We start from the raw sequence: 11,425 nt of genomic DNA, 5'->3' as shown, positions 1-11,425 counted from the left end.
GCTCGGGAGGTACCAGCTCACTGTGCCAGCATCTTTTCAGCTTCCAATAAAGAGCATGTGCTATGCTGTGCTGTGCGTGGGGGGCCGGGAGAGCAAGAGGGATGTGAGCCTGTGTGGAAGAGATTCTGAGTGAGAGATAAAGCAGAAGAATCCATCTCCATGATTATTAACCCATGATCCCCTGAAATTCACAGATCCCCCTGTGAGGACAGAGCTCTTGGGATCTAAGTGACTCTCATAATGTCCCACCAAGCCCCCACGGTGCTCTACTGGTAATGACTTGGTGGAACAAACCACATCCAGATCCCAGCCCTGCCTGATTTCTTTCAGTAGCTGTATTCTCTGGTGATAAATTTTCATCGTATGTAATACTCAGACCATACTCAGATTTCCCTGGATACCCAGAGCCAGGTCAGGAATGTGCATTAAGTATTATATGCTGCTTAGGTATTTTAATATCTAAAACAGTGTGCTTATTTTCCGGCTCAGTATCTGTCTGATTGCTTCTCCATATTTTCCACCCCTGCTTGTTCTCATCCTCTGTATTTTCTGTAAATTGGAAGTTAGGACTAAAAGCCGGGATAATTACAAATTATGTATATTCCAGAATACATATTGGGTGCAATGGTATATTTCATTTAGCATTATGAACAAAGGCACAAGCCATATGGTGCCACCAAGACTGAAGACCACTCTGTATGGCCCCACTGATACCAGTCCTAGAAACTCATACCAGGTTACAGAGACCAGAAGTAATTAGTCATTGGGAACAATGGGACTTGGCAGGACTGGACTCTGCAAGATTTGCCGGATGATGGCTGTCTTCTGGATCTTTCTGTCTGGGTTATAGAATGCCCTCCAAGGGTTCAGCTTAGTGAGGTTATCCTCTGAGTAAACAGAAAGTGCTCTGTGGGACGCAACTTTAATGTGATCCAGACACCATATTTCTCTTCATTCATTCATCTCAGGGCCAATCCAACCTCACCATCTTGTCTCGATTGATACTGATTGCAAACGCTAAGTACAATTCACTCAGTGTTCCCTTTTTTCTTTAGACTCATTAGGTGCTGTTCCTGGAGGAGGTGGGCGCGTGGGGGGGGAGCTTTCCCCAATTAGCTGGGGCATTTGCTGCCCTGAGAAACAGTTTGTCCTGAGGGAACAGGAAACATTCGACCCTTTAATCATCAATTTTCAAAGATGGAAATGTGGCCATAATTTCAGTTGATGACAACTGTCATTTCCTCACTTGATCTCTTTATTCATTTATTTATGGGAGGGGCGCATGCACATGTAGTAGCGTCAGGATGGAGGTGGGAAGACAACCTGTGGGAGATGACTCTCTTCTTCCACCATGTGGGTCCCAGGGATCAAATTTGTTCCAATCAGGTTGATGGAAGATGACGGTGACAATGAGCCAACTCAGCAGCCCTCTGCCTCTCTCTTTCTGAGAGTCATGAGCTCACAGATGTACACAAATCCAGAATGCTTCCACGTGAATGTAGTATCACTCTGCTAGATGCATGTTGAATTTGTTTTTTTTTCAGTTCTAGGGATATTTTTAGTTGTAATTTTTAATTAAATTGTATCAGTTCAATATCAAAACTAAGTGAAAAAATATTCACAGAGAACCTGACTTTTGACACCTCTCCCTAATCTGCATTGCTTCTTCCTAAATGCCCACACATTTCTGATAGGAAAATAAAGGTACTGATGTATCAGGGAATCGTTCTTCAGTTTCTTTGTAAAGCTAAACCTGTGCATGTCCCTCATCTAGAAATACCGTACATTACATATTTGCCCAAGAGAAGCAAAGACATGTTGTTGTTGTTGTTAGTTATAAGAAAATAGTCACAGTAGCCTCATGTTAATAGCCTCCAACTGAAAGCAACCTATGTAACCACTATCAGTTAAAACCATGAGCATGTGTTGGAATGCTACTCTGAAAGAAACAGGGGTCACATATAGTGGCACGCACCAGCTTGTGGATGATCCCAAACTGCTGAGCAACCGAGCTGATCACAAACACACATGTCTGAAGCAGAGATATAATCATGCCTCCCTCAGAACCCTTTATAACAGCGATTGTCAATCTGTTGCATATTTCTTAGACTCACCTAATAATAATTGGTCTGGCCAAGCTGACAAAATGGAACGAAATCCTTGGAGTAAACTGAGTGGCTTAAAGAAAAAAGGTGTGTTTTCATAGTCCTAGAGGCAGGAAGGTCTATCGCCACCAGGCTATTTAGTATGGTCAGGTTCTGGTAAGGCTTTTTCTTGATGGCAGGCATTGTATTCTTACTGTGTCCTCACAAGGTGCATAGTGGGGAAACAGACCCAGAGACCCAGTGACAGAGAGATCTGATGTTTCTTTTTTACAAGAATACTAAGCACAACATGGGATTGTCTACCTTAGTAACTTCATCAAAGCTAATTACTTCCCCAAAGCCAAATCTCCAACTATTACACCACAGATTCAACATATAGATTTGTATGTGTGTATGTGGGGGTGGTATCACATTTAGCCTGAAGAGCCTAAAAACATCAAATGGGCACTGGCCAAATCTCATCTCTAGGGATGCTGATTTTGCTGGTTAGGATCGGAACTGGCATATGTACGATTTTACACTTGGTTGTCACATGTAGCCAGGAATGCAGACCTCTGCTGTATACCTAGTGTTCAGGTTGAAGACTGTTGGCCATAGCACCGACATATATCAGGATCATGTCAAAATTCAGACTCTGACCCCATTCCAGACCTATCTATTCAACCCTGTGTCTTAATAAGGAGACCCCAGGACCATATGCCTGCGCTACTATTTTTAGTAGCAGTGGTCTGCAGTGTCCTGCACAGATGTGGGAATATTCCTCTAATTCATTTTAGGTTGAATCTAAATGGATGGGCATTTTGTCATCAAACCAAGTTTCTGCCTTTTTCATCTGAGAAGCCTGTCAAGGTGGGTGGATCTTGCCTTCAAGTCACAGTACTTCAGTGTAAAAACATATACATTCCCTACATATCATTGCCTTTTAGTAAACCAGAGAAATCAACAAGTTAGCCAATATTAATGAAAAAGTCAGGATGGATTTTGAAAATATATTACTCCCACTCCAGTGGGCTTGTTGCAGTGATTGACCACTTCCCAGGGAGACTCTTAAGTCCATGATGCATTTGCATTCTAGCTGCAAAACAAGAGACAAACAGCACCTAGCTCAGAGCATGACTATGGTGAAGCTGATGAATAACTCACTAAAGTAGGGAAATAAGAATCCGCAGGGCTTAAATAGATAACAGTCTGTAACATTTAGTGTTACATTGAGTTTGTGTTGCATACGGGACTAGAACTGCAAAGCTGATGACTGTAGTAGAAATGTTGCTAGATATATAGCCTTGTCTGGTGTTCTAGAAGTAAATGCAAGGCATTGCCACCCATCAAGATCAGCACGTGAATGTGCTGTGGCATTGAACTGTGTTTTCTGCCCAGCAGACACACAAGTGGGTAGGATTCTACTGTCCATCACAGAAGCCCAGGACAGACACGTGCTAAATTTTTAGGAACAGCTAACTTCCCAAACCTTGATGCCTCTCTCTCTCTCTCTCTCTCTCTCTCTCTCTCTCTCTCTATATATATATATATATATATATATATATATATTAATACAATATATGTATATATTAGTACAATATAGCCATATATTTAAATACTAGATTCAGGGCCTATTTCTGCTTCTGGGAATTACTCTTCTCATTTTTCCTCTAATCTCCAGTTGGTACCATCTCTTCTGCTAGTATAACATGACTAAACTGTATGCTAAGATGTATGAAGGGAGCTTTCTGGTTTAGTTCATAGCAACATTGTATTCTGTCCAATAAGCTAAAAGTAAAGCGGGAAGGCGTCCAGCTGTGTTAAACACCTATGTGTGTCTACAGAAGGATATAAACCCATCTTCCCAACAGGGGAGCCTCGTTAAGGATTTGGATTTACATTTCATTTACCAAATGCTGAGGGCTGGCATCCATGTAATTAGTTATCAGATTCAAAACAACAAGTTCTCATCGACTCTCTGTAGCATGCCCGAGAGAGACATATTTGAAACTAAAAATTTTTGCATTGGGTATATGTAATGAAAATTTGTAGTCCCAAATTTCCAGTTATAGAATAAAGACCTTGCTACTTACTGGCTCAGTTTAAAAAAAAATTAGAGTGATTTATTGTGTATCTTTTCCCATTTATCTTCTAAAACAGCCTTAGAAGACAGTGAAATTTCCCCTTAGACATTGTATATAGGAAAATATATTTTACATTAGCAAAATAACTGACACAGAATTGTTAACTCTTTTTTGAAATCAAAAAGTTTTCTATTCATAATAAAAGTAATAAATATGATTCTTGTTTCCAACATGATACTTTTATTGATTACTTGGGAATTTTGTATCATGTTCACCCATCACACTCACTACCCAGTCCTCCCAGCTCCATCCTGTGACCATCACTCCCTCCAAAAGAAGAAGAAACTAACCGAAACAAGTCCAATTTGTGTTGCTCATACACTCACTGGAATATGGTCAAACTCCCAGTGGCCAGCCCCCTAAAGAAAGTTGAGTCCTACCCCACTCGCAGCCCTGCCAGAAGCCTTTCATTGTGGAGAGCTACACCAAGCAACCTTATCACAATTTTTAGGAGTTCTCTTCTATGGCTTCCTGTATAAAATGCTGCTTTTGAGGGTGGGAGTGCCACAGAACAGTTCATTGTCCCTTTGTCTCAACTGTGAGTCTGCAGTCATTGAGTTTTTGCAGTCATAACTGCAAAAGTAGCTTCCTTGCCTTTCACAGTCAGCAGGAGCATGGATCACGGACTCCTACATGGGTCTCTGACATCATCATAAGCCACGGACCTCAGCATGGTCTCCAGTGGCAGTACAGACCACAAGTATCAACATGGCCATTTGCTGTAGCGCTGGCCACAGACACCAACATAACCCTCAGCACAGGCCAAGAACATCAACATGGTCTCCGGGGCAACATGGATCATGGACACCAGCGTGGCCTTCAAAGGTAGCCTGGCCCACAGGCATCAACATGGCCCCAGGGGGACAGCATAGACCAGGAACATCTGCATGGGCTCCAGTGGTTACAAGAGCTGTGGACATCAACATGCCATGCCCCCAGCAGGACCGTGGACCCCAGACATGGTCCTGGTGGCAGCCTGGCCCATGGACATTAACCTGGCGGTAACACGGGTCACAGACATCAACAAAGCCCCTGGCTGCTGTAGGACCACAGGCATCCATATATGAACTTCCCGGCTGCCATAGGGCAGTACTGTTGCTACCCTTCGCCCCCCACCCCCACCCCTGACTATCTGCCTCTGAGCAAGACAAGCAGTATTTGCATCAGCAGCTGCATGGTGGGGGCTAGCCTGCCCTGGTTCATCACTGAAGTTTCCAGGGGAGCTCCAGGCTAGCCTCCTCTTGGCTCCAACAGGCAGAAACATGAGCATGTAGGTTACAAGCGGCACCACTGCCCTGCGAGCTCTCTGACTCCCAGCAGGACAAGCAGCACAGGCCATTCTGCAATCTATCTCCTTTTTTCCCAGTTTCATGAGTCCACTTTTAAAAAGCATCTTCCCACTAAGGCTAGCCTGGTTTTGTTTGTTCTGGAGCTACCACTTTCCCACCACCAGTCAGCCATGGAGCCCTCCAGGGTCTCTCATCTTTGTTTTTGTTCATAAAGACACTCCTGGTGGCACACGCCTTTAATCCCAGCACTCGGGAGGCAGACGCAGGCGGATTTCTGAGTTCGAGGCCAGCCTAGTCTACAAAGTGAGTTCCAGGACAGCCGGGCTACACAGAGAAACCCTGTCTCAAAAAACAAAACAAAACAAAACAAAACAAAACAAAAAAAAAAACAAAACAAGACATGAGAAAAGGAGAGTGGGTGCAAGGTGAATCTCCAGAAGATCTGGAAGGAATGTTTATGCATGTATAAAAGTATATTTCATGCATAATTCTACATCTTGGTCCCTGCTTTATTCACACAAGAAAATATAGTCTGAACTCTTTAATTATTTAATATAATCTTATTTCTTAAAGATTATCCCAGATTATCATCTTTAGCATTTTTTCAGTGCTACACAGTATTCCAATCGTGGATTTAATCATAATGATAAATCTGCATTTAAGTTTATCCTAGATTTTTTTGTCATTAGTTATGTTATAATAAATAGGATATAGATAATTGTGTCTCTTCAAAATAGAATATTAGAAGTAAAACTGATAGGTCAAAGAATAGGTACATCTATAATTTGGATATATAATTTGATACTTTTTTTTTAATCTTAAGCAATGTACAAGTGGCATCTGTAACAGAAGTAACTCCTTTCTCTCCCAAGCAGTTGATTGCTCCTCTGGATAATTCCTATTAACACATAAGCATACTGTCTTTCTTATCAGTAAAAAAAAAAAAAAAAAAAAAAAAAAAAAAAAAAAATCCTTTGCATATCTTGAAACAAACAAAATAATCCCTTACGAACAATTGCTGTCTTGACTATTGCCATATTTGTTTGCTGTTTACCTTAAAATTTCTAGAAAACCACAATGTCTAAGCTTGCTCTCTTCTGTCTTTCTTTCTCTACTGTTTGCTGTCTGCTCTTGCTGTGGTTATTAGCCCTACACATCCCCAGAGCTGCTCTTAGCCGGTTACAATGACCCTTGCTCTATACTGTGATGAGAATTTAGTCTTCATTGTATCCTGCTTGCCAGCAGCTCTGTCCATTCTTCTGGAATCCCTGCCTTCACTTGGTCTAGATGACATCATGCCCTATTCTGGCCTTACAGCTTCCCTGTGTCACCTGACTTTCTTGTTGACTTCCATCTCTACAGTGGAAGACAACACATCTTCACATTGCCTTCCATCTCTATAAAGCCTTGGAGTTCCCAGGACTCAGTATTCAAGCCAGAATCCTGTCGGTGCCCTGACAAATCTTATTCCATGGCATTAAGCACTGTCTCCACCCTATGATTCAAAGTAGTCCCCAGCCTCGATTTCTTTTTAAACAGTCTTGTGTGTCAAATTTGCTTGGCATTTCTGCTTAAAGACCGTGGAGAGTTGAGTAAATCATTTCCGATTTGGTCTTTTCTTTACACCGTCTATTCCTGCATTCTCCTGAGTTCAGGTAACAGTCTCCATGCCCCAACTCTACCAAACACTGTAGTCATTCTTAGCTGCATTCTTCTGTTCCCACTGTATGTCCTACCATTAGGAATATTGTGTGATCTCCCATTAGAATATATCCAGAATCTGACCACCTCGACCTCTAACAGCCATTCTGCATGCCATTATCTCACATGTATTGTTTTAATAACCTATATCTCCACTTAGATGTCCAGAGAATCACAGGGCCTGCACTTACCAAATTGCACCAGGCCTCTGATCAAACCCTGCTTTATAAGCCACATGTAACCCCCCAGCCAGATGCATGTACCATGCTCATACCACACACAACCACACACACACACACACACACATCCTTGTGGCCTTCTGCTGCATTTCTGTGCCCCATAGGCAGGTAGTTCTTAGGAACAGAGCAGAACCCACAGACTTATGTGTATACTTTGTCTACATAGCTATTATTTACTAAAAGAGAAGAAATTATATAAATATTTCCCAAAAAATGATTTATGAAGTCTGAGCTTCCAGGTTCTTTACAGAACTTTCACGCTGATATACATATAGATAAATATATGGATATACATGATATAGATCATATAGGTAAAGATAGAGCTAGATATAGATATGGATATAAATATATAAAGAGAGAGAGAAACTTACAGTTCTGTGTTATTGAGGGACAGTACAAAGCACAATAATTCCTTGGCTTTTGAAGAAAATGTCATATTCCCCAGGCCACTAGACCTTTTTAATGTCACCAACCAAAGCCTTTGATTTTTTTTCCTTCACCTATTTCAATGGCTTACAGGCTGTGGTCTAGTTAGTTCAACAGTGGCCATCTACCAATGAATGTCTAAGAATCCAATAGCTGTTCAGTCCATGAGGCAGCATATCTGAGCTGGTCTTCGGTATACCCAGAATCCTGAAGAAGTAGGCTTGAACATCGGTGGAGAAATGGACTTGCTATTGAGAGGGAGAGCAAGCAGGCAAAGGGAGTGAGAGCAAGCTTTCTTCTTCCATGTCCTTTACATAGGCTGCCAGCAGAAGGTGTGGTTCTAATTAAAGGTGGATCTTTCCACCTCAAAGACACAGATTAGAAGTGAGTCTTCCCACTTCAAATGATTTAATTAAGAAGAAAAAAAAAATCCTTCCCAGATGTGCCCAACTGTTCAGATTTTAGTTAATTCCAGATGTGGCCAAGTTAACAACTGAGAATAGCTATCATACTATCCTACAAATGCCAACAGCTCCAGTACTGTCACTGAGCTTCTTCTCTGTTGCCTATACAACAGGGGAAGCCTCCTGAGTCAGTCAGATTTCTCTGAGCAGTATACTCTAAAGGAAGATATGTTATCTTCAACATCAAAAGAGATACAAAGCTCTGTGTTATTGAGGGACAGTACAAAGCACAGTAACTCTTTGGCTTTTGAAGGAAATGTTATATTCCCAGGCCACTAGACCTTTTTAATGTCACCAACCAAAGCCTTTGATTTTTCTTCAGCGTTATCTCCTGCCCCCTGGTGTGTATGTGTCCCACTAGGGATCTAAGGCATTTATTCTTACTGCTTAGTATGTCACTAAGACACGTGTCAGCATGGTGCCTTGTAACGTCCCACAGAGCAGAAGCAACACAGCCTGTATTGTCAACCCTCCTGCTGTTTAAAAGCAAACTTCCTGGTAAGGTGACCTTTTCCAATTTAGTACTAAGGGGAAGAGGAACCCAGAAGACCAACAGCTCTGCCCAAAGTGCCAAGAGCGCCTTGATGTCACTCAGTGAGGGCTGCTGCACATGCCTAAGACCTGACTGGCTGCAATCTCTGTGAGTTTCAGAAGGGCAGGGAAAGTCACCTTTTAAACAAATTCCCAGGTGCCTCTTTTGCTAATACTTTGGGTCACAGTTTGAGAGTCAATGGCTTTAGAATTTCTGTCTAGGAACTGACTCTGATCTGGGACTTGGATCAGAATCTACTACTCTGTACTGAACAACTCAGGTATGTGTTACCTAGACCTGGAGATTTCTCCAATTCCATAAGTTAATAATTTTGTGATTGTGTGAATGTGAATGGCCCCATACGTTCATTTACATGCTTAGTCCCTAGTTGAACTGTTTGAAAGGATTAGGAGATGAGGCCTTGTTGGAGGAGGAGTGTCACAGGGTGCGGGCTTTGAAGTTTCAGAAATCCAAGCCGGGCCCAGTGTCTCCTTCTTTGCCTGCTCCCAGTGGATCAGGACATAGCTCTTAGCTGTCTCTCCAGTGCCATGCCTGCCTGCACACCACCATGCTCTCTGCCATGATGATAATAGACTAATCCTCTGAAACTAGTAGCAAGCCTCCAACTAAATGCTTTCTTTTATGAGAGACACCTGGGTCATGGTGTCTCTTCACAAAAACAGAACTTTAACTAAGACAAATTGCTAGTAGACTGCCTGTCTATATTGCCTCTAGAGTCACAAACAAATTACCTGTAATAAAGATGGCTTTGCACTATGATAATTTGCTTGTTCTTCCAACTTCTCTGCCCAGGAAAAGAACTGTGCCCACTGTGCTTTCAGAAGTTAAGTTTGCCACTTGGCTCTGTCTTCTAAAAGCACAGAATCGACAATATAAAGAGGCCTATGTAATGCAGGTGTCTTCTCTTGATGGGGTTCTCATAAGAATTCCCAAACCAGACAACTGGTTTGAGACATCTAGGAAGCATGTAGAAACCTGATCCCAACAACTAATTCTGTGCTTCCTACATCCTGGAGGGATCAGAAACTGTGGAGTCCCTCAGCTCCACCCACACAATGCAATGGAAATCTCTCTTGGAATAGATTTGAGAGCACACTGGGAAATACAAATAAGATTGGTTTTTGACTGAGCAATATATACAATATAATATTTATATAATATAGAAATATATTGTTCTATATATTTTTATTTATATGCTTGTTTTATTTATATAATATACATTTATATTTATATATTATAATACATACAGGAGTCTACTAGGAATTTGTCTTTAATATAATAATATATTAAAAAATAAATGTTATTAAATATTATATAACTATATGTTAAATGCTGCTATATGTTATATGATGTTACATGTTACACATTATATGCTACATGCTACATGTTATATGTTTGTGTATATATACACACAAGAATAATATATATAGATACATATATATCATATATATCACACATATATGATATATATATATACACACACACACATATGCATATATATATATTTCTCAGCTGGTCTTCAGTATACTCAGAATCCTGAGGAAGTAGGCTCAAATACCAGTGAAGCAATGGATGTACTATTGAGAGGGAGGACAAGCAGCCACAGTGAGGGAGAGCGAGTTTTTCTTTCATGATCTTTACATATATACATATGTGTGTGTGCATACACACATGCATACATATATATCCATCTCTTCCTGCTTCTTGAGTGGCAGTGCGACCAGCTACTTCATGCCGTCATGGTAGCTAGTCAGTACAAACCTTCCAGTCCTTAAGTTGCTCTTATTGGTTATCTGGCAAAATAAGCAACAAATACAGCCACTTTACCCAGCATTCTCACATAAGCAGTGCCCACCATGCCATACGTTTGGCATAGATAGCAAAAATCCATCATCTAGTAGGAATAATATATACTAGATTGAGTTTGAGTGAGTCCTTAGACACAAGTAAGTGTATGACCAGATGACTTAGACTCACCTAACACCTGATTTGTTGATATTGTTTTCTTTTTCTTTCTTTTTTTGGGGGGATGGGGTAGGGCTTTTTGTTTTGTTTTGTTTTGTTTCATTTTTTGAGACAGGGTTTCTCTGTATAGCCCTGGCTGTCCTGGAACTCACTCTGTAGACCAGGCTGGCCTTGAACTCAGAAATCCACCTACCTCTACTTCCCAAGTGCTGGGATTAAAGGAGTGTGCCACCATGCCCAGCCGATATTGTTTTCTTCTGTTCACATCTAAAGATTAACAAAGAAGAAGACATTTGTCTTTTTTTTTTTTCAGAGTTGAGGAGCAAACCCAGGGCCTTGTGCTTGCTAGGTAAGCGCTCTACCACTGAGCTAAATCCCTAACCCCTTTATTTTGTCTTTTCTTTCTTTCTTTCTTTCTTTCTTTCTTTCTTTCTTTCTTTCTTTCTTTCTTTCTTTCTTTCTTTCTTTCTTCCTTCCTTCCTTCCTTCCTTCCTTCCTTCCTTCCTTCCTTCCTTCCTTTCTTTCTTCCTTCCTTTCTCTCTTTCTTTCTCTCTCTTTAT

This window comes from Mus caroli, unplaced genomic scaffold (genome assembly GCF_978045245.1).
Source record: "Mus caroli unplaced genomic scaffold, Mus_caroli_1 scaffold_7, whole genome shotgun sequence".
NCBI classification, from domain to species: domain Eukaryota; kingdom Metazoa; phylum Chordata; class Mammalia; order Rodentia; family Muridae; genus Mus; species Mus caroli.
This window is presented reverse-complemented; position numbering follows the sequence as displayed.